At 41.1% G+C, this 24,535-nt stretch overlaps 1 protein-coding gene and 1 pseudogene across 4 annotated transcripts in view; one reads left to right on the top strand and one right to left on the bottom strand.

Annotated features, from left to right (window-relative positions):
• Spin1 (spindlin 1) overlaps positions 1-24,535 on the top strand; it is a 98,072-nt gene that overhangs the window by 5,672 nt on the left and 67,865 nt on the right. The gene's annotated exons all lie outside the window — the stretch shown is intronic.
• LOC101715814 (small ribosomal subunit protein eS6 pseudogene) lies at positions 22,052-22,924 on the bottom strand (annotated as a pseudogene).

Genomic DNA, 24,535 nt, shown 5'->3' with positions numbered 1-24,535 from the left:
ATGATGATGATGACGATGTCACTTTACCTCCTCTGGCTTCCTATGCCTGCTTTGTCTAAGCATGACTTTGAGGCCAGATTTTTTTTTTTTTTTTTTTTTTTTTTTTTTGGTACCGGGATCGAACTCGGGTTCTTTCCCTTGAGGGGGAGGCCAGATTTTAAACATTGCCTTTCATGTGAATGAGGTTGGTGTTTATTCTTCAGGTTGAAGACAACTATGAGAGTAGGGTTGGAAATGGAGTTGTGTTTCAGAGCAGTGTGTCAGGTGAGTTAGAGGTACTACTAGTGAAGATATCTAGTCTCCATAGTAGCCTGTCAGAGAAGCAGAAGGGAGTCAGTTGTGGCGAGGGAGTGGAGTTGGTCAGGACTGGACATGTTCAGTATTAGGTTAAATTGTGATCTGTTTGATGTGGATTTTATCCAAGTGTTGAGAGAGTAAATGAAGACACTAGTAGGACATTTTAAAAGATTCCATTTGAGAAACATCTCATAGAGTAGAATAGTGGTTTGTTTTGCTTTGTTTTGATTTAAGGTCTCACCCCTGAGCACTGAGCTACATCCTCAGCCTTTTAAAATTCTGAGACAGGGTCTTGGTAAATTGCCCAGGCTGGGCTTAAATTTGTGATCGTTCTGCCTCAGCCTCCTGCAGTGCTGGGATTACATGCACCCATACCAGTATGCCCAGTGGTTGTTTTTCTTTTTAACCTACATGTATTTGTAGTTAGATTGTTCAGTTCTTAAAATGGATCCCCAAAAGGATGTACAGTTGACGTTCTGTATTATAAAACCACTTAAAGTATTTTTCTTTTTTTGCATGAAATACTTAACTTTTAAAGGATTGCTTTAATTTTTCATTACACTTTTTCACCAAATATTTATGTAGACATTTTTTTAAACAGTTTTATTCCCAGTCTCACCTTTATTCTGTTCATCTATCAGTCCTCTTCTGCCCTAGTTTTGTAGTTTCTGTTCTATTGCTGTGGGTGGGCTTGCTTGCTTGTGCGCACGCTCTCTCTCTCTCTCTCTCGCTCTCTCTCTCTCTCTCTCTGTCTTTCTCTTTTTTTGTACCGGGGATCGAACTCGGGTCCTTGCGCTTGCACAGCAGGTGGCGAAACCACTGAGCTAAATCCCAGCCCCTCTTTTTCTTTCTTTATGGTACTGAGAACTGAACTCAGGACCTTTTCATTAAACTATATCCCAGCCCTTTTTTATTTATTTTTTGGTAGCAGGGATCGAACTTGGGACCTTGTGCTTGCACTGCAGACGCTGGAACCACTGAGCTAAGTCCCTGGGCCCCCTTTTTTATTTTTATTTTGAGACAGGATCTAAGTCACTTTAGTCTGGGCTGTGCTGGAACTTGTGATCTTCCTGCCTCAGCCACTGAGTGCCAGGATTACAGAAGTACACCAGTATACCTGGTTTCAGTTTTTCAAATAGAAACACTATGTTTTTATTTTTCTTCCTTACACCATAGATAATATTCTGTGTACACTGTTCTGCTTTTTACTGAATATAGTTGACCCTCTGTATCTGCAGGTTCTGCATTCAAGGAATTTCAGCCATAGATTGAAAATATTTGAGAATAAAATCTGTACTGAAATGCATAGACTTTTCTTGTGATTTTTCTGTAAACAATACAGTATAAATTTATATAACATCATGTATTAGGTATTATAAGTAATCTAGAGGTGATCTAAAGTGTATGGCAGGATTTGCCTAGATTGGTGGTGGCAAATCTGTGGCACATGTTCTGCAGTGGGTTCACAGAGCCCTCTTGACCTGTGAGCCAAGTTGCCCCAGCCTAGGTTTGACAAATGATTAGCATGCATAAACAGCAAAGATCACATTAATTGTGCAAAAGCATGCCAAATGCAAGCTTTTACCTTTCAATGAAAGGTTGTTTGTATCTTTGAAAGCTCTGTTACTGTGTTTAATGTATGAGTTTTTTCTAAACTAACACCTCAGTATTCAGGTTTAATTGCAGTGTTGGCACTTTGCAATAAATAAATGGGTTTTGGGTTGCAGTTTGGGCGTTCAGTCTCTGAAAGGTTCACCATCATTCACCTAGATTATATGGCCTAAGTAACTGCATCATTTTATTTAAAGGTCTTGAGCATCCAAAGATTTTGATACCTGTGAAGTGGTGTATGTGTGTGTGTCCTGAAACCAGTTTACTTTGGATACCAAGGAATTACTGTATTCTGGAGATATCTTCATAGAAGCTCTACCTGGATTTATGCGTTCAACTCTCTAATGATCAATATTTGTGTTGTTGCTAATATAAATAATTGCTGCAGTAAATAAATTTGTGCATATATTGTTTTATATTTATTCAGGTGTAGCTAGTTTTAAGACATTGAGGTTTTGGAATGAGGTAAATACATTCTTAATTTTGTTAGTGTTAAAAAATAAGAGTTAAAATAAGAATGTTGTGGTGCATGCCTGTAATTCCAGCACAGAGGCTGAGGCAAGAGGATCACAAGTTCAAGCCTTGCCTTAGTGAGACCATTCTAAAAAAAATTAAAAGGGCTGGGAATGTAACTCGTTATAAAGGGCTGGGTTCAATCTCCAGTACCACAAAAATAAATTCCTATTGGGTTTTAAGAAGGTAGATTTGATCATGTTGCCATTTTATTGAAAACTCAGGGGCTTTCCATTGCTCTTAAGGGCTGTGTATGTGTGTGTGTCTGCCAACCCACAACCACTGGGTTTTTCAGCGTAGTTTAGGCCAGGTTTTAACTGCCTCAGCCTGCCAAGGCCCGTATTACAAGTGTGCATCGCCAGGCTCTTGCTAAGAACAAAGTTTTAAAATGTTACCTCAAGGGTAGTCTTCGCCCTTATCTGAAGGATATATGCTAAGACCACAGGTAGATGCCAGAAAAGGAGATAGTACCAAACCTACACACACTGTTTATTTTTCTATTATACATACCTGTGATAAAGTTTAACTTGTAAGTCAGTGTATGTAACCACTCTTCATTTGGAGTAAATGACTGGTGTCACTCCTTGCAGGGTACCCTGTACTAAAGTCTTCCCATTGGTTCAGTGCTTCTGGCACAATGCATTGACATCAGTTGGAACACATTTTCCTTTTGTCTTTCACCCACATCTGTTGCTTTATCCATCTTAACTAAACACTTGACATGCGGTGTGGCTGTGACTTTTGCAATTTAAAGTGCGACTACAAAAGCAGCACAAAGTTCTGTTTTCTGTCGTAATTTTTTTCTCCAGTACCCAGCCATTCACACTAAGCTACACCCACCACCGTTTTTTTATTTTCAGGCAGGTTTAAGTTGCCTGGGCTCAGATTTACCATCCTCCTGACTTAGCCTCCCAGAGTGCTGAAATTAAAGGCATTTGCCACATGCCTGGCTTTACTTTCTTTTTTTCTTCTCCACAATTTCATTGATAGAGAAAATTAATTCTTACTACAGATCTTGACAGCCTTGACATAAGGTTTTTTCTTAGGTGTAGAGCCTTCACCTTTTCACTAAAGGAAGCATTTTAGGGCTTCTCTTTGATATAACAGAATTGCCACTATCACTATTTTTAGACTTTGGGGCCATTATTAAGTATTATTTGAACACACCACTGTCCATACACAAAAGTGGACCTGTAGTATACGTAGAAATAATTATGGATATGCTAGCAAAAGGGATAATTCACATTCTGGGCAGGATGCAACAGGGTGGCACAAGATTCTGTTACACCACTAAGAACTGTGTACAATTTAAAATTAAGCTGGAACAAAATATAGAACCCAGGGGCCTTGAACATGCTATGCAAGTGCTCTGTTAACTGAGAGGTATATATCCAACCTTTAAACTTTTATTTCTGGAATTTTCTTAGTATTTTCAGACCATAGTTGAAGCAAATTGTAGAAACTGGATTGGGATTGAGGTCACTGCTTCATTTTTTAGGACCCATTCTCTTTCTATCCCCCATTTCCTGTTTTCATCACCTCAGTCTTGGGGCCCATTCTCTTTCTCACATTTCCTGTTTTCATTACCTCAGTCATTGGGCCTTCTTTAGTCTCCTGTACTTGCATCCTCTCATCCTCCAGAGATCCTTGTACTTGGTCTTTTCCTCTGCCTGGAATGTCTTTCTTTGCTTTTGGGGGGTGGGGATCTTTTGAGACAGGGTCTGTCTGTAGTTAAATCTGGCCTTGAACTTGTGGGTATCCTGATGCCTTCTCTCCCAAGAACTGGGATTACAGGAGTGTGCCACTATGCTCAGCTTTTAAAATTATTTCTAGTCTTCCTTTAGAGTTTGGCTCAAGTGCCACTTTTTTGCGGGGGAGGGAGGGTGTGTTGAAACAAGGTCTGCTATATAGTCCAGGCTGGCCTTCAACTTGCTTTGATACTTCTGCCTTAGCTTCCAGAGTGCTGGGATTACATGCAAGTGCTACTTTTTCATGGAGTTTCTGTGTGAAGTGGAGAGCTTAGTCTCCACTGATAGCCATCACCTGTTACAACAACCATCAGTTTGGGGCTGGGGATTTAGCTCAGTGGTTCTGCCACCGCCTGCCTCCAAATCGCAAGGTCCTGAGTTCGATTCCCAGTACCAAAAAAAAAAAAACCCCAAACAACAACCATCAGTTTTTTCAGGTTGTTTTTCTTGACCTTCCTGAAGTCAAATGCTTTCGAAGCTTTCCAAGTTAATGTTACATTGGTTTATGAAATGAATTTAGTTTTCCCAAGAAGGTTGAGCTCTGTGAGAGCAGAGACTTGCTATTTTTGTGCATAATTTTCTAGTGTTCAGCTCGGTGGCTGCTTTGTGAGTACTCAAACTACCCTGTGCAGTAGTGAGGATTAAATAATATAGAAATTGAGGCTGTGTGGTTAAAGGTTTGGTTGCTGCACTGGTGTCCATCAGGTGGTGGTTATTAAGTAAACATTAGTTAAGTTGTATAATTGTGAGTTTTGTGCTTTCAGGGGATGGAAGCCTGGCTTCACATGTGCTTAGGCAATGCTTTACCATTGAGCTGCACCCCTGGCCCTGTAATTTTTACTGCCAAAATCACATGGTTAGGAGTCAATCAGAAAACAGAACCAGTAGATAAATTTTTTAAAAACATGGACGTGTGCTTGTGTATTGAAAGAAAACAAGCCAAAACAGGAGCACCCGAGGCAGGGCTTCATTGGGGAAGGAGCTGCCTGGCTGCCTTGAACAATGGCGAGAGGGCGAGACTAACTCGTGAGGTTTATATATGGCGGTGCATTGGGGAAGAGTATCATGAGAATTGAGCAAGGGACGCTGGGTGATTGGAAGGGGAGGACCGCGGGGGTAGCAGGGTGGAGCATCAGTTAGGTTTTGCTACTCCTGAGGGGGTAGTTTCACACCCCCCCCCCCCACCCCAAAGCGGGAACTGTTTTAGGAATGGAGCCATTTTAGAATGTACAACTGTTGGGGCCATTTTGTCTGGTAGAGAACTCTATCATGTATCATTCTAGGGATTTGTTAGTGTAGGAGCTGGCTGAGCAGCCTCTAAACACTTGTTGTCCCATACGTGAGGCTAGAGTTTAAAGTCCAGAGGGCAGACATTTGGGAAGGGAAGGTGAATGTAAAGTGGGCAGGAAGAACAAGAATGACCTGGCAGGCTGTTGAGAACACTGTGCCAGTTTGCCTCTGACCCTGGTTGAGTGGGTGGACTGTGAAAGCAAGGCCCTTGGCAAGTAGCTAAATGCACATATTTAGCCCAAAAGGCAGAGAAGCTCAAGGGCACCTGCATGACCGGCAGGAAATCAGCAGAGCAGTGCCTGCGCGTCATGATGTGGCTGTTCCTTCCATGCCTTCCAGGTTCTGTACAGGACTCTCTCTCGTTGCCCACCCAAAGCAGAAACATGGGAAAGGAAATTCTGGAGAGTGTCATTTGGCTCAGCCAAGTTAAAACATTACAAAGCAGAATGATGAGTTCAGAGTTGTGGATTCCCAGCTCAGATTCCATATAAGGCACCTGGAAGTTTTTACTGACTACCCTAAAACAGTGCAAATAGAATTCCTCATTTGTGGATTATGGTATTGATTGGTAAGGGTGGAATCCTGCATATTGGATTGTGTGTGGGGTCTGTGGTCACAATCTGGTTATGCTGGAGGCTTTTGAGTATTGCTGTGCCAGCTTTGCCAGTATAAGCAGTCTTTTCACCCCTACCAGAGGAACTTCATCTTCTTGTGTCCAAAACACTTGTGGTTGGCTTCCTCTTGTTTTTCTGTTGTGGCAAAGGGAGTAGCAATGATCTTTCAGAGACAGGAGAGTTGGGTGAAATAAAAAGTTTACTGCCAGGCAATGGACAGCCTCAGGAAACAAGTCCTCCTAGGCTGACCACGAGTTAAGACAGTTTTTCCTTTTTATACCTTGCTCGTAGCCTGTGGGGTAGTGATTACACAGAATGTGGCAAGGGCATGATAAAGCAGCATTAGGTGGCAAGGGTAGCTTAAGTTGCAATTACAGTGTAGCAAGGGTATGGTACAGCAGCATTAGGTACGGGGTACTTAGACACACTTCCAGGCTAACTTCTAATCTCTTTGGGAGCAGACTGCCCCAAAAGAGGGAGAAGTCCCACTCAGAGTTTTCACACGGACAAGTTTCAGACAGGGTTTTAGCACAGAGTTCATTAACAAATATTTTACAATAATCCATTCCAAGTTATGTTGGGCAGCTCTTTCTGCCTCTTTTTTTTTTTTTCCTTTGGGTACTGGGGATTGAACTCAGGACCTTGCGCCAGAACCACTGAGCTAAATCCCCGGCCCCAAGCCTCTTTTTTTTTTTTTTTTTTTTTTTTTTTTTGTACCAAGGATGGAATTCAGGACCTTGCCCTGGAGAGGCAGGTGATGGTACCAGTGAGCTAAATCCCCGGCCCTCCTCTTGGATTTTTCTCAGAACCTCCCCACTATCGCTCTTCTGATTCTATAATGAGGCAACCCATAAAGAAGTACTCTGCACTCCAAAAGATTATAATTCTGTCACTATATAGACAGGAACCTGAGTAAATATTAGTGGGAATGGATCCTAAGAGTGTCAGATATTTGTGGATGGAACATAAAGTTGGATCAGAAAGAATATTGATAAAGGCCTACTAAATAGAGATTCAGAGTTCAGGGTTGTAACTTCAAAGGTCAGAAAGGGCTGTAGCAGCAGACATGGAGGCGTATACATATAATCCCAGCACTCTGGAAGCTGAGGCAGAAGAATTGCTAGCAAAAAATGAAACTGAGATGCCAGAATTACCTTGGTGTCCTGCAGAAGGAAAGGGTTCAAAAGCTTAGAGAACTTGGCGTGTTAGAGTGGATTTATCACATCATACCTGCTCATCCACCCTTGGAGGATTCAGAGCTCATGTTTCACATTGCAGCTGTGAGAAATAAATTTGTAAAAAAAATATTTGTGCTTACTGTAGTGGACAGTGGAGCCAAAGCGGTAACTCTGACCTGTAGCATTGGCTTGTTGGTCAGGGTGTCCCTAGAACTGAAATGAAGGGGCAAGTCTGTTAAATAGAAAAGCTCTAGGTCTAGTGATAGGGGAAAAAATATATATATGTGTGTATATATATATACACACACACATATATATATGTACATATATATATATATATATTTACTTACTTGTGGTACTGGGGATTGAACTCAGGGTCTTGCTCGTGCTAGACACCACTGAGCTACACCCCCCAGCCCTTACAATTTTGAGACAGCATCTTGTTATGTTGCCCAAGCTGGACTTGGAATTCTCCTGCCTCAGTCTCCCAAGTATCTGAGATTACAGGTGTGTATCAGTGCACCCAGTTAGTGAACATAATTCTGATATGAGTGGTCCATCCTAGCAGTTTTTGCTACTTTTTTTGGTACTGGGAATCGAACTCAGGACCTTGCGCTTGTGAAGCAGGCGGCAGCACCACTGAGCTAAATTCCTGGCCCGATCCTAGCAGTTTTTTGTCCTTAATTTGCAGGCTTGAGTTAGTTCATAGACCTACAACCCTTTGAATGAGGAAGGAAGCCCACAAAGGACCTTTTTTTTTTTCCTTTTTTCTCCCTTTAATAGTGTGTGTGGGTTGGGAAAAATAACTGTTGTTTACTAGGGTTATTTGATCACTTGTGTACCCTATATTCCCGGGTTTGCCTATTTCATATTTATAGAGGGTCAAAAGTTTTTTCAATAATATTGGCATTAATAACAATATGATACAAATGTATAAGAATTTCACCTGATAGTTCGAGATAATACTGTTCTCTGTAACCCCACCACCACCACCGCTGGGGATCAAATTCAGGAGCTTGTGCTTTCAAGACAGGCATGGTGCCACTGAGCTAAATCCCCGGCCCTATTCTCTATATTTCTAACTAGTTTCTGACCATATTTCTTTGTGAAAACCAAAAAGAGATGCATAGTTTTGATATCAGATGGTTCACAGAATCCCCCAGTGTTTTGCATCTCTCAGATCAGCTTTTAGATTCAGCATTCTCAAACCAATATTCCACCAACTAGTCTATTCTTTCAAGTTACCCAAGGGGCAAGTCAGAAGAGCTTTGAGAATAGAGCATTGGGAATTAGGGAAAGGGGAAAAGAAAGACTAGGAGAGCCAAGAAATATATTCACAAACACATAGTATAATAAATGGTATGAGAAAAAACATCCAAGGAGGTCATGGGATTTGACGATTATGAAAGTCGTTGTCTAATGACATTGTAAGCCAGGTGGGGTAGCACAAGTGAAGGATTGTTTTTGTTTGTTTAAGGGTAATGGAAATTCAAACACAGATTTAGCATGAGGGAAGGAGTAGAAAAGGAAAGACTAAGTAACAGTCTTCTTCCCTCCTTAAACAGTGACTTAGTTGCTCCCTCTCACCTCTGTCTTTGTTATTTATGGTAAAAATGACCTTGCTCTCCCTATCTGAGCAAGATTAATGTTCTTTGTGGTTGGAAAGAAAGTATTGTGAATAATCGACAGGCAAAGAAAGTGGGGAGGAAGCTGGCCCTGCCCACTTGCTCTTGTTCCCCATTGTGAACGTGCTGTTTTTGAAAGGTGCCTTATCTTCTGGAGATGTGCTCTCATTTTCTCATTCTCCGTAAATGTTTGTTAGCCCAGTGTTATGGCTTGTGTCTAGACATCACCCACAAAGCCTCACACACTCGTAGGTGGGGCTTTTGGGAGGTGTCTAGATCTTGTGTGTATGATACAGGATTAGTCCACTAATTGTTTCAGTATAGTTCTGGGTGTGGCTGAGTGGGTTTACTGAAGTCAAGCTCCACCCTGGGTTTGGGTGGCACCAACCAATAGGCTTGTATCCAGGGTGGACTATAAAAGGAAAGGGAGCCTCGAAGCTGCTAGTGCTGCTTTCTGCCTGCCCTGCCTTGGAGCCAGCCAACTATGGACTAAAACCTCTACAAACTGAGCTAAAGTTAACCTTTCCTCTTTTAATTTGAGGTGTTGGATATTTTGTTCCAGTAATGAGAAAGTAACCAGGACACCCAGTATTCTTTCATTTTGAACATACCTGTTTTTTCCTTCTTAAAGCTTGTTTTGAAGTGTAGTTGGGATAAATTAGTAATTACTATACCTAATGTTTGTTTGGGTTTTTTTTTTGTACCGGGGATCAAACTTGGGTCCTTTTGCTTAAGCAGCAGGTGGCGAAACCACTGAGCTAAACCCCCGGCCCTATACCTAATGTTTTGATCAACTTTTCGAAGAATACAGACTATAATTTTTTTTTTTTGTACCCGGGATAAGAACTCAGTACCTTGCACTTGTGAGGCAGGTGTGGTGCCACTGAGCTAAATCCCCCGCCCCAGACTATAGACTTAAATTAACCAAGATCATTAGACTCCAGTGCCTTTAATGTTCCTCCTGAACAGATGGGTACTAATGCTAGTATATCAGTTCTTTATTGATGAGCCTCTGTGCCTGCCTGCCTCCCTCCTCCCTCCTTCCTTGTCTTCCTCTTTTCCTTCCTTCCTTCCTTCCATCCTTCAAGTACAAATTTCTTACGCCCACTCTTTGGTTGCATTTTTGTTTTTTTTGAAACAAGATGTCTGCCTCCAGAGTAGCAGCAATTATAGGCATGTGACCCCCATACCTAGCCCTTAGTTTGAGTTTTTAGTCCTTTGTTTTATTTGAGTAAATTACACTTTTTGAAGGTTTTTTTAAAATTTGAGATGGGGTCTTGCTATGTAGTTCAGTCTGACCTTGAACTCACTATGTACCCCATACTGGCCTCCAGCTCGAGGCACTCTTGCCTCAGCCTCCTGTGTGCTGGGATTACAGGTGTGTACTACACCCACCTGAAGGTTAATTTTTAGGAGATAGTTTTGATTTAACAGTGATCTATGAATAAATGCAGTAAATTCTTAATTAAAGCATTCTATGGAGGTCTAATTATTTGCAATACAATCTTCTCTTACTTGAACATTTTGAATTAAGAACATTAAACACCTAAGTGCATTGTTAGAAGACTTAGCTTTTCATTACTCTGACCAAGTACCTGAGAAAAACAATTTAGAGGAGGAAATACTTGTTTCAGCTTATGGTTTCAGAGGTTTCAGTCCACGATCAGCTGCCTCCATTGCTTCAGGCTTGTGGCAGGGTAGAAACATCTTAGTGGGTGGGTGCACTGAGGAAAGGGAGCAGAGAAAAAAGAACCAGCAGGGTGTAGTGTTGTGTGCTTGCAATCCCAGCACTTGGGAGACTGAGGCAGGAGGATCTCCATGAAGTTTAAACCCAGCCTGGGTTACATAGTGAGTTCAAGGCCAGCGTGAACTACAGAGCAAGAGCCATTCTCAAAAACAAAACGAAGGAAGAGAACCAGAGAGTGATGTCATGCCCCTACAACCCCCTCCCTTCAAGTAGGCCCCACTTCCTAAGTTTTCATTAATTTCCACTAATGCCATCAAATTATGATCTCATCATTGGATTAATCCACTGATGAAGTTGGTGCCCTTGTGATCCAGTCACCTTCCAAAAGCCTCACCTCTGAACACATGAGACTTGGGAGAGCGTTTTACATCTAAACAGTGACAAAGACCACTTGTTAAATAAGGGTCAAGATCTATTGGATGCTCTTTTAAAATTTAGAATTAATCTCTGGTTTAAAGCTGTTGGTTGTTTCTTGGTTTACTCGGATATTGTTTAAACCTGCGAAATTTTTTCCTTTAAATTGATTTGCCAGAGATAAAAGATTCAGCAAAAGATAAAAGTAATTTTGGGGCTGGGGATTTAGCTCAGTGGTTTTGCCACCGGCTGCGCAGTCGCAAGGACCCAAGTTCGATCCCCAGTACCAAAAAAAATAAGTAATTCTGTGTGCTTTCCACTAATGATTCTTTTTTTGAGAGGTGGTTTGAGACAGGGTCTTGCTTTGTAGTGCAAGCTAGCTTTGAACTCACTATGTAGCCCAGGCTGGCCTCGCACTCATGGTGATCCTCCTGCCTCACCCTCCCGAGTGCTGGGATTAGAGCATGCACCACAACACCTGGCCCTACTAATACTTTTCAACACAACCTTTAGAATATTAGTCCATAAAGTTAGGTTCACCTAAATTACATAGCCTTTAGGTAAAATAACTCGTATTGTTGGTGGGACCACAATTTGGCAGAAGATTTTTGGAGAGTGGCTTCACTGCACTTGAACAGGATTTAAAATGCACATCCAGGATTTTACCCACCAGTTTGAATTTATTATATAGATGAATTTGCACAGGTGATACAAGTATGTGTGTGTAAAGTTTTTCATCCTAGCATTGTCTGTGATAATGAAAAATGATGATGAAAAATGTGGGCCTGGTAAGGTAAAATAAATGATCATTGTAACCATATACCAGCATGCTCTGTCACTGTTAAAAATAAGAGGTTGTGGGCCAGGGATTTAGCTCAGTGGTTCCACTGCCTGCCTTGCAAGCGCAAGAACCTGAGTTCGATCCCGGGTACCAAAAAAAAAAAGTTGTTAGGCATCTTACTACATGAGAAACTTAACATTTGATAGGAGAAGCGAGTTGTAGTATTGTATATTTTCTGTGCTAAGTTCATAGCAGTCTTTTTTTTGTGGCGGCGGTGGGGGTGGGGTGGGGGGTGGTACAGGGGATTGAACTCCAGACCTTGCCCTTGCGAGGCAGGCAGCGGAACCACTGAGCTAAATAAATCCCTGGTCCCCATGGCAGTCTTTTTTTTCTGTTTCTTTTTTTCTTTTTTGGTATCAGGGATTGAACTCACGAGCTTGCGTTTGCCAGGCAGGCGCGGTGCCACTGAGCTAAATCACCGGCCCTGTAGCAGTCTAACTGTAGTGGAGGAGGTGGCATTATGAGACTCCCAGCAACTCCTTACAGTTTGTGTTACCAGAAATTGGTTTGGTTTGAGCAGTGTTTACTTCTTAGTCCTGTCTTTCCTTGAAAAAAGTTGTGAAGCATACTGTAAGTACAGAAGGAGTTATAGATTTCTTTTTCAGGGAGGCATCAACTGTGTGGCTGCCCCCCATTTTGTCATGAGTTTCTTTTCTTTTTTTTTTTTTTTCGGTACCGGGGATTGAACTCTGGACTTGGCACTTGCTTGGCAGGCGCTGGAACCACTGAGCTAAATCCCTGGCCCTGTCATGAGTTTCATCCATGGGGTTCCCCGTGTGTTTATAGTTGGTTATTTATGACTGGAGAGTGTACTAATTCCCATCTTGATGAATGTTAGGTGTTATGGCTTATATCTAGATATTCCCCTAAAGCCTCACGGCCACAGGTGGAGCTTTTTCACAGGTGGCTGGTGTGGGAGACTACAATATTGATTATGCCCCAAAACAGGCTGTAAAGAGTTAACCTCACAATGGACTTGTTTATAAAAGTAAGTCTGGCTAAAGCCTATGTGCCAGGGTCAAAATAACTCACACCCAGATTCTCTTCCCACAATTAAAAACTTCTTACTCGGTGTTCTCATTACAACCATATATTTTATCTATTCTGTTCCTAATTCAAAAGTGCTTTATCTTGTCCTTTATAAGTCTTGTTTACATTAATTTCCATAAAAACTACATAGTCCTGCCCTTACACATAACTTACAGTTACCCCAATTAATTACTAATAAAAATCAGTGCCTGAAACTGGCTAATAACTTTGTCAGTTGCACTGACATTGGTTGTCCCGACACCCTGCTTTCTCTTTCTTAGTTCTGTCTTTCAATATTTTTGTTTCCTGAGGCCGACATCATATACTAGACAAGATACTAAAACTTAACTACAAAGGCCTCCAGTAATTGGCATCTGATGTAGGGCTTGAACCACAACCTGCTCAATGAGGCTGCTCAGAATTAAAAAAAAAAAAATCAACGACACAGAACATCTCATCAAACTAATAAAGACATCCAAACAAGAAACAACCCCCCCCCCAAAAAAGATAGGTGCTTCAGATACAAAAAGTAGTAAAAGTAATCAGCTGAAAGTAAAACATCTGGTAATCACTTTTTTTCCCAACAGGCTGGGTCTAGAGTATGATACTGGGATTCAGGGTGTGTGATTACTAAATTAGTCCACTGATTGGTTTGGCATAATTCTGGGTGTAGATAAGGGAAAGGCCCACCCTAGGTGTGGCTCCTACCCCCCACCAAGGGCATGCAGCCTGGATATAATATAAAGGGCAGAAGGAGGGCTGGTGCTTGCTGCCTCGCTGCTTCACTGCTTCACTACTTTGCTACCTTCTGGCTGCCATGAATTGTTTCTCCTCTGCCGTGCCCCTCTACCATGCCATCCTGCCTTAGAGCCAGCCAACTGTGAGGTGAAATAAACCTTTCCTCATTTAACTTTGAATGTTGAATATTTTGTCTCAGCAATGAGAAAAGTAACTTAAGACTGTAGGTTAATCAGGGCCCCCAAGAATAAGAAGACAGCAGGTTGAAGTAAGACATACATTTATTGGGGGAAATACTTTTGAGGGAATCATGAGTCCCAAGCAGATGAAGGAGGAAGAGGGAGAAGGAAAGGAGAGGACCTTGGGTAGGGTAAGTCTTTGGATTGCCATGCAGTTCCAAAAAAGTTGAGGTAAGGAGTTTTTCAGCCACTTGCCATTTAGAGGGTCCTTGTCCTGCAGGAACGGGCCGATGTCAGGCACTGGGTGAAACAGCCTGTGAAAAATGTGGGCCATAGGGAAAGCCTTGGTGAGTTCAATGGAGAACTCTAAATCATTCAGTTACCTTCCTGGTAGTAGGTGATCCAGGAGACTCGTCTTCATCATTTATTACAGTGTGTGCCACCGTGCCCTGCTTGCTTTATGTGGGGTGTTTTTTTGGGTTTTTTTTTTTGGTAGTGGGGATCGAACTCAGGACCTTGTGCTTGCAAGGCAGGCAGCGGCACCACTGAGCTAAATCCTCAGCCCCTTGCTTTATGTGTTTCAAGGATATGTTATGAAGTGCATACATATTTAGAGCTATATATCTTCTGCATCCATTCAGTCTTTTAAAATTGTTATTAAATATCTTTTAAGGCAAAATATTATTGGAGATTAAGTTTACTAAATTCATAATGCAGTTATAGTTATGTTTCATTAATTTATTATGTGCAGGATTTTTTTTTAATTTTTATTTTCAGTCTATATACCCCTTGAGTGATTGTCTTGTCAACAATAGATAATAGGACATCAAAAACATTGTTGATATTTATTTTGTCTTTTTTTTTGGTAGGGGGACAGTTAATTGAATCCAGAGCCTTCATTCTGAGTTACATTTCCATTCCTTTTATTATTTTTTATTTTGAGACAGGATCTTGCCAAGTTGCCCAGGGTGGGCTCAAATGTTCAGAGCTCCTGCCTCAGCATCCCACAGTGCAAGGATTACAGGTGTGGGTCACCATTTCCAGTGCTTGCCAATATTTCATATTTATTGGCGCATTTGATCTGTTGGCAATTAACTGACATAGTTCAGTTTAAATCTGTTAATAAATGCTTTCTACTTACTATACCTGTCTTATGTGCCTTTTCCTGTCCTTTCTTGCCTTCTTGTGGATGCTTTTCATTTAATATTTTCCCTGTTTATTTGAAAGTTACTTAAAAATTTATTCCTGATTTATCAACAGCTAATATTAAATGGTACTTTCCCTTTCTCCCTAGACACCTAAATTTCATTTACATCATTCTTAACTACATGCTATTATTTTGCTGTTTTAGTTTTGTAGATATTTTATCTTTAAGTCATTAACTTGGAAAGGAAGAAGTTAAACTGTCATTATTTGCTGACGATATGATACTTTTCATAGAAGACCCAAAAAGCTTTCCCAAAAGACTTCTAGACTTAAATGACAGATTAAATAGAGTAGCTGGATACAAGGTCAACACCCAAAATTTAACAATAACTTTCTTATACACAAATAACAGACTGAGAGAAAAATAAGAGAAACAATTCCTTTTACAGTAGCATCCAAAAAAATGAAATATCTAGGAATCAGTCTAACAAAGGAAGCAAAAGACCTCTACACTAAAAACTACAGCACTCTGAAAAAAGAGATCGAAGAGGATATAATAAAATGGAAAGACAGCCCCTGTTCCTGGGTAGGAAGAACCAATATAGTGAAAATGGCCATACTTCCAAAACTTGCTATATTGATTTAATGCAGTGCGATTGAAATTCCAACAATATACTTCACAGAACTAGAGAAAACAATCTAAAAATTCATTTGGAACCAGAAGAGACCTAGAATAGCAAAAGCAATACTGAGCAACAGAGACATGGTTGGGGGGTATCACAGACTCCAACTTGAAGCTATACTACAAAGCTACTGTGATAAAAACAGCATGGTACTGGCAAAGAAACAGACCCAAGGATCAGTGGAATAGGTTAGAAGATGCAGGAACGACTCCAGACATACTTAGCCAAATCATCTTTGGGTTTTGGTTTTTGGTGTTTTTTTTTTTTTTTTTTTGGTACCCGGGGATCAAACTCAGGTCCTTTGGCTTGCGAGGCAGGCAGAGGAACCACTGAGCTAAATCCCGGGCCCTTAATTTTTTTTTTTTTTGTACCGGGGATCAAACTCAGGTCCTTGTGCTTGCGCAGCAGACGGCAAAACCATTGAGCCAAATCCCTGCCTGGCAGCCACCTCATCTTTGACAAAGGAGCCAACCACCCTCATTGGAGGAAAGATAACCTGTTTAATAAATGGTGTTGGAAACACTGGATTTCAACCTGCCAAAGATTAAAACTAGACCCACATCTATCACCATGCACTAAACTAAGATCAAAGTGGATTAAAGATCTAAATATTAAGACAGAAACACTAAACTTGCTGGAAGATAAGTTAGGTAGAACTCTTGAAGACACTGGCAGAGGAAAAGACTTTATGAACAAAACCTCAGTAGCATGGGAACTAGCACAAAGAATCAACAACTGGGATCTCATTTTATTAAAAAGCTTCTGCACCGCAAGAGAAACCACCAGCACAGCTGAGAGACAACCTACAATGTGGGAAAAAATTTTTAGCAGCTGTACCTCAGGTAAGGGACTACTATCTAGAATATATAAACTGAAAAAAATCAGACCCCCCAAATTCAAAGACCTAATTCAGAAATGGGCATTGGAAATGAACAGACGTTTCTTAGACAAAGAAGCAAAAGCAGAAAATAAACATGAAAAAATGTTGAACATCACTGGTCATTTGAGAGATGCTGATGAAAACAACACAGAGATTCCACCTCACCCCAGAAAGAACGGCTGCTATCAAGAAATCAACCAGTAACAAATGCTGGTGGGGGTGTGGGGAAAAAGGAACCCTTCTCCATTGTTGCTGGGAGTGCAGACTGATGCAACCACTGTGGAAATCAGTATGGAGATACCTCAAAGAACTAGGGCTGGAGGTCCCATTTGACCCAGCTATTCCCCTGCTGGATATCTTCCCAAAAGAATGAAAAGAATTGGGCCGGGGATTTAGCTCAGTGGTTTTGCCGCCTGCTGCACAAGCGCAAAGACCTGAGTTTGATCCCTGGTACCAAAAAAAAAGAATTAAAAGAATCATACTACAGCAATATATGTGCACCCATGTTTATAATGGCACAGTTTGTAATAGGTAAAGCTTGGAAACAGCCCAAGTGCCCATCAACTGGGAACTGGATAAAAAAGATGTGTTTTTTAATAAAATGGAATACTACTTAGCCATAAAAAATGAAAAATTAGAGACATTTATAGCTAAATGGATGCACATTGAGGCCATACTCTTAAGTGAAACAAATAGGACATATGTGTAAATACCAAATAGTTTCTCTAGTGTGAGAAACTGAAAGTGTAAATAAGGATTAAAATAAATAAATGATACTTTGAAATAGAAAAGGTCCAAAGGGGTAGGGGTGATGGGAGGGGAAGGAGAAAGGAAAGAAGGGAAAGGAAAAATTATGAGAAAAGAAAAAAATGGAAACAAAGTCTTTGTAAATAGGGAAGGGCAGGCAGGGAATGGGGAAAAAATAAGAACCAAGATACATCATGTACAGGTACAAGCACCTGATGATAAATGTAAATATATTGTATATCTAAAATGTACCAATAAAATAATTTAGACCAAAAGAAGACATTAACTTGTACAACTATTTAGTTTTACCCACAAAATTTACCCTTTTATTAATCTTCATTCTTTGTTGTAACTTGTGTTTCCTTCTTGAAACATTTTCTTTTTGCCCAAAGGACAAACACCCTTTATGTTTCCTGCCTGTTGTGTGAGTCTCCCAAATATGTGTTAGTTTAAAAATGCCTGAAGCTGGTATCAGCTGCACCCAAACCCAGGACTCACACATGCTAGGCAGGCGTTGTGCCTCTGAGGTACAACACCAACCCTGATCTTTTTATAAAGGGTATTTTTGATGCATGTAGAATGCTGGACTGAGATTTTTCCCAAGGTGTTAAATTGTAATTTTAGTTTCTGTTGTATAGGAAGTACACTATCAGTTTAATGTGTGCTCCCATAAATGGAATCTTTGCTACAGGATTTTATGGGCTTTTCCTGCCTTTCACCAGTTTTACTATATCTGTTTCTTTGTGTGCGTGTGTGTGCGCACATGCGTGGAAGCATGCATGTGTTTTAATCCTGCTTGGAACTCTTAGGTCTTAGTGAATCCATGGGGACTGTCTTTTATTACTTTTGAAGGGGTTCGAGGCATCTTTTCAAGAATTTCTACTGCCCCCTCCCCTTTTTGTGAGTTCATTAAGTTGGATCTTGGCAGTCTCTTACCCACTCCATTCTTTGTTCTGGTTAATTTGATCTCATCTCTCATTATTCATTATGTTTAATAAGCTTATTCTGCTGTTATTCTTATTAAATTTGTTTTATTTTTGTCACTTCTATGTCTAGTCCTTTGATAGGTTTCTACCAAAGTGTTCAATCTTGTATCTCTTTGAGCATAGTAATTATAGCTATTTCATGTTTCATTTAATAATCATATTTATTGGGACTGAGGATGCAACTCAGAAGTAGAGCACTTTGCTAGCATGTTCAATGCTTATCACTACCCAAGAAACTCCACATAGAGATAAAATTTATTCACCATTTTCCCAGTTTAAAGTATTATTTTTGCAACTCTAATCCTGAGAGCCCTAGGGTTTGATTTTCTTGTTTATTATTTATTGTTTCCACTGGGGGGGTTTGTTTGTTTTTTTGGTACCGGGGATCGAACTCGAGTCCTTGCGCTTGCGCAGCAGGCAGCGAAACCACTGAGCTAAATCCCCGACCCAGTTGTTTGTTTGTTTTTTTCATTTCTCTTTGTGGGCTTAGTTTGTGTGTGTGCTCATGTCATGAGCACATCTAGTTGATTGCATTTTAAATGTTGCCCGAATAATTTGGGGCTTAGGATGTTGCCAGGCGTCTGAAGGAGTGGACAGTCTGGGATCTTCTTGGTTCAATTGCGGGGATAAAGGTGAGTTGAGGTTGTGATGTGCATCTTAGAGCCTAGATGTTTCCCACTTCCCCTAGCTCCTAAGTGCAGCAGTTCAGGATTCCAACTGAGAGTAAGATGGGTTAATCAGACCCCCTCCTCCATCCCTTCCTTGGTAGTCTCTGGGTTCCAGTCCTTGTCTTGTACCCTTGCTAAGCTGTTGGCCTCTCAGCTGCCCATTAACATTTGGCAGTTACTCTCCAGGATAAAAGTGTTTCCAACTACATGGTTTCTCTCCCTAGTTCCTGCCTCTGTTATGCTGTACTTTCAAGTTCTTTTATGTCTTCAAACATATTTGGTGTATGTTCAACTTTTTATCATGGAAGTTTTCATTCATATGTGAAAGTTGAGAAAGTAACATGAAAGAATCCCTTTTGTCTCTTTGATAAAAAAAAAAAAAACAACTCTGGTAGTATTTGATAGCTTCCTTCTGCCATGATAGGCTGTTCCAGGCTCCTTGTATATTTAATTCCCTGACTTGGAATTAGCTACAGTATTTCCGTAAGAAACTCTTGATTCCTGATAGTTTTTCCTAGGGGTGTCTAAGTTTTATTTTTATTTTTGTAGCCACCAGGGAGATGCTCTAAACTCTACCGGTCTGTTAGAACCAGGAATTGGCCATTCTTTACATTGGTGCCTGCAGATGGCCCTCACAAGCCTAGTAAGGGCCAAGGACTGTTTCTTGCTCATGGTTTTAGGCAGAGTTGGTTATGTCATGGATCTTCTGTCAGTCCCATGAAATTCATAGATACCTATTGAGTGGTTCTGAGTGCAATACATAGGTTTACAAGGGAAACCAATTATATTTAAATAGTTATAAACTATTACAATACTGTGTAATGTACCATAGCTGCTTTATTACTATAAAAACAAGACAGCCAGGTGTGGTGGTGCATGCCTGTAATCCCAGGTCTTGGGAGGCTGAGGCAGGGAGAGTGCCATGAGTTTGAGGCCAGCCTAAACTGCATAGTGAGACCCTGTCTCAAAAAAACCAAATAAATAAATAAACAAGACAATAGTGTTAATTCAAGTTTTGCTTTTCAAGGTTTCAAACCAAAAGCTTTTGATATATAATTGAAAAATAAGGTATTGTGTGTCTTGGTCCATAGCCACCACTGTGAAAGCAGAGTTAATGACTTGTAAAACAAGGAGCTTGGCTGGCCTTTATTCTAGTTCCTAGGACATACCCTCTGTATCCTTTATTTGTTTTAAGTTTTTTGGTGTTTGAGAGAAGGTCTCACTATGTAATTCAGGCTGGCCTCGAACTCACAGTGACCCTGTCTCAGCTCCTCTCTCAGTCGGGTGTGGGATTTACGTATCCTTTAGACTTTCTGAGAAGTCTTTTCTTTGATTCGGGATGAACCCTCAGATAGTTTATAGTAATAAGGAACTCTGAAAGACCAGCCTGGAAAGTTGGGGCTTTGAGCCCAGGACACCAGCCCAACAACATCTAGGGAGATGAGCTAGAGACTGAGACCAAGCTCCAGCCAGTAATTCAATCGTGTGGATGTAATGAATCACCAATAAAAAAACTGTGGACACACAGGCTCAGAGAGCTTTCCTGGCTGACAGTACTCTTTCTGCATGCTGTAGGCACACAGATGTGCAAGGAGAGTGATCTGACCGGAATCCACAGGACAGAGCACAAGTGCCACACACACATTTGGGCACGCGCAGACCTCATCCTGTGCATCCTTTTTTTGATCGCTATCCTTTTCTGATATAAAACCTGAGATTCCCCCAGCCTGTGACTGGTGTTTGAAGTGAAGTCAGTCTTGGCAACCTAAGTTTGACCTAACTGGGCAGTTAGATGAGCAGGTGACAAAATCACTGAGCTAAATCCCCGGCCAGAAAGGAAGCCAGTAAAAATTTTTATGGTAAGTAGTTGAGCTTCTGGTGATTGCCTTTGAGAACATTAAATTGGGGGGGGGAGGCGGTAATGGCCTGAGAATTGAACCCAGAGGCGCTGTCCCAGTGAGCTGCATCTTTAGCCTCATTCATTCATTGCAGTATTGAGAATTGAACTCATGGCCTTCACACCGAGGTATATCCTTTGGCCTTTTAAATTTTAAGACAAGGTCTTGCTAAATTGCCCAGGCTGGGTTTGAGCTTCTGATCCTCCTGCTTCTGCCTCCTAGAGTGCTGACGTTGCAGTCATGCACTGCTACACTTGACTCTCAGGCCTTTTTACTTTTTTTTTTGTTGGTACCAGGGATTGAACTCAGGACCTTGCACTTGTGAGGCAGGTGCAGTGCCACTGAGTTAAATCCCTGGCCCCTTTTTACTTTTATTTTGAGATAAGCCCTTGCTAAATTGCCCAGGCTGGCCTTGAATTTATGATCCTTCTGCCTCAGTCTTCCAGGTAGCTGGGATTACAGGTGTGCACCATTGTGCCCTGCTCCCCCACTTTTTTTGGTGGTGAGGCATTAGAGAGGAGCACAGGACCTTTGCACTCAGCTGCATCTGTTGTACTTTCCTTTTTTTTTTTGAGACAGGGTCTCGCTAAGTCCCAAAGTTGGTTCAGGCTGGGCTTGAGATCCTGTGTCAGTCTCTCAGAGTGTTAGGATTTACCTAACTTTTTATTATGAAAATTTTTGAACTGCAGCACCAGTTCAAAGAATAATATTAGTGAACATTAATATGCCCTTCACCTAGACGAAACCATATTTTGCCATAATTCACTTTATCTCTTGTGCATATATCATTTTCTTTCCCTGAATCATTTGACAATAACTTGTAGGCAATCATGAGTCCACCTCTACAAACATTTATTTCAGTATGAGATTAAGTATATTCTCATGCATAGCCAGTGTCCTTGTGCTTTTAAAGTTTAATGGTAATCCATAATGTATAATATTTAGTCCTTATTTAAATTTCCCCAGTTGTCTTTTGTGTTTCCCCCATCTCCTACAACATCTCTTTAAAGTTTACTTGCTGAGTTTAATTAAGTCCCTTTAGCCTCTTTCTTGTAGTCTAGAGCATATGTTTATCTCTTATTTCTTAAGACATGGACTTTTTTTGGTACCAGGGATTGAACTCATGACCTTGCAGTTCCCAGGCAGGTGGCAGCACCACTGAGCTAAATCTCTGGCCCACGACATGGACTTTTTGAAGAGTGTTGTTCATAAAGTTAGGTCTAAAGGCTTGACAAAAAAAACGTGTGTGTGTGTGTGTGTGTGTGTGTGTGTGGTCAGATCTTAGTATATGTGCTGCCAGAGTGAGCACTGTATGGTCAGATCTTATTTGTTACTTAAACATTCTTTCTCCCTTTTTTTTTGGTACTGGGGATCAAACTCAGGTCCTTGTGCCTGCGGGGCAGGCGGCAGAACCACTGAGCTAAATTCCAGGCCTGACATTCTTTCTTTTGAATGGACTCAGACTTGGAAGAAGAAGCGTTCAAAGATCCTAACTTTTTTTTTTTTTTTTTTAACTTCCTTCATTGTCTTGGCCAGAAGTTTGGCATATTGTGCAGCCTCTTCCATATGTTTCTCAGTATCTTGTTTCTTCGGAGCAGTATGGTAATGCTTGTGGCGAAGGACGTGTGGAATAACAGCGTGGTGAATCTTAGGTGCTTTGGTCCTGGGTTACTTTCCTTGTTTATGGGCTTTTTGACAGCTTATTGGTGGTTTTCATCTTCTCTAGAGAGATGAGAAGTTTGTGGATTTTGCCAGCTCTTTTGGCCCCCAGGTGGTGAGGCACAGTGGTGTCAGTCCAATCCATTAATATCTTTTTCTCCTTTTTAATCCATAACCAAGTTGAGAATGCTCAGATTGGCAACTACAGTGCAACCCCAAACAGATTTGCAGTCTCTCCCCGGTTCTCCTTGGTCTGTAACAAGAATGCCTCTTACTCAGTAGCAGGCACACTGGGCCATGAGTCAAAACACCCTGCTTCATGGGGAAACTTTGTCATTCATTCCCACCAGTGTTTGACACCATAAAATCCTTCTGTTATCCACCCAGTGTCAGCCTCTGTGGCCATACACTTCTCATAGAAAGTGCAAAGTTTGCATTCGTTGTCCACTTCGATGGGTTTCTGGCAGCCAGTGGCTGGTTAGGAGATGTTCATTCAGCTTGATTTTGGAGCTGCTGATTGCCCTCCAGGTCCCTTGAAAAAGAGACCCAGCCTCTTCTTAGTGCTTGCTTGTCTAGATTTTTGTTTGTTTTTGTTTTTTGAGACAGGGTCTTACTATGTAGCTCAGGCTGGCCTTGAACTTGTGGCATCCTCCTGCCTCAGCTTCTTGAGTGGTGGGATTACAGGTGTGTGCTAATACTTTGTAAATGGTGTCATATCAGAAGTGGTCAGAGTGAGATATGACTTACTGTTCAGGATGCTGAGCTGTTTATCTCCCTGTAATGAAGGGCTAATCTCTCCGTTGTAAAGAGGCACTCCCCTGTATAGTAAGCAAATGACCAGTTCTGCAGCAGCCCCTCACCTGATGGTTTTCCACCTGAAAAGAAGTCAGTCAGCCTTCTCTCTCACCCCTAACCTTTCTCTTTCTCTGGTGAAACCAGGACCTGTTATGCTCAAGTACCTCTCTGCCACTGAGCTACACCCCTAGTCCTAGGTCTGTCTTTTTCCTAGCCTTACAATTAGCTCCACTTGACACCATTTCCCCTAACACTTGAAAAAAACTCATATCACTCCTAAAAACAATGAGATTTTGTTACTAGCATTTAAAATCTTATAAAAACTTTACTTGTTATTCTTATTTACTAACTTAACTACTTAATAGAATAAATTAGCCATGTGTGGTGATGCACACCTGTAATCCCAGCACTTGGGGGGCTGATGCAGGAGGATCCCTGTAAATTCAAGGCCAGACTGGACTGCATACCAAGACCCCATCTCAAAAAAAAAAGTCCTCTTGTTTCCTTCTCCCATGGCAACTTTTCCTTCAACTACTATCTTTTTTAAGTTTGTTAGCAAGTTCAGCTTGATCCTTTTAATGAAGTGGAAAGCAATAGAAAATATTGCAAATAAAACTTTAAATCTGCTAGTGAGAATAGTGCATGTGTGCTTGCACTCCCTCCCTCCTTTCTTCCTTCCTTCGTTCCTTCCTTCCTTTCTTTCTTTCTCTCCCTCCCTCCCTCCTTCCCTCTCCCCCTCCCTCCTTCCCTCTTTTTTTCTCTTTTCTTTCCTCTTTTTCCTCCCTCCCTCACCCCGTGCCTCTTTGTTTTTTTCATCGAACCTCGAGCTTGCCAAGCAGGCGCTGTGACACTGAGCTAAATCCCTGGCCCAATAGTGCATATTTTAGAACATTGGTAAACTAAAACTTCCTTGTCATAGAATGTGTTTATTAGGATAAATTAATATTTGTATAGATTTAAAATTTCCGTAATATTTGAAGTAGTTTTGTAAAGAGCAAAGAGGTAAGGTTTTTTTTTTTAAGTTTGGGAGTAACTTTAATCATTCAATGCTGATAACAATATTCTAGTGGTGAGATTTGTGCAGGAGCCAAAGAATGGGATGGATTGAGCAAGTGATAGCAGAACTTAATGGCTTAAGACAGTTCATCTTCCCCCCTCCATTGGTACTGGGGATCGAACTCAGGACCTTGCGCTAGCAAGGCAGGCACAGCACCACTGAGTTAAATCCCTGACCCAGTTCATCTGTTTTACAGGAGCAATGAACACTGATGAGTTGATAACTTTGGTAGGTTGGTAACTCGATCTGTTT

This window comes from Heterocephalus glaber, unplaced genomic scaffold (genome assembly GCF_053883595.1).
Source record: "Heterocephalus glaber isolate CG9 unplaced genomic scaffold, H.glaber_assembly_v1.0 deba00000621, whole genome shotgun sequence".
Taxonomy (NCBI): domain Eukaryota; kingdom Metazoa; phylum Chordata; class Mammalia; order Rodentia; family Bathyergidae; genus Heterocephalus; species Heterocephalus glaber.
The sequence above is the reverse complement of the archived record's forward strand: the minus strand, read 5'-3'. Positions and strand labels throughout refer to the sequence as shown.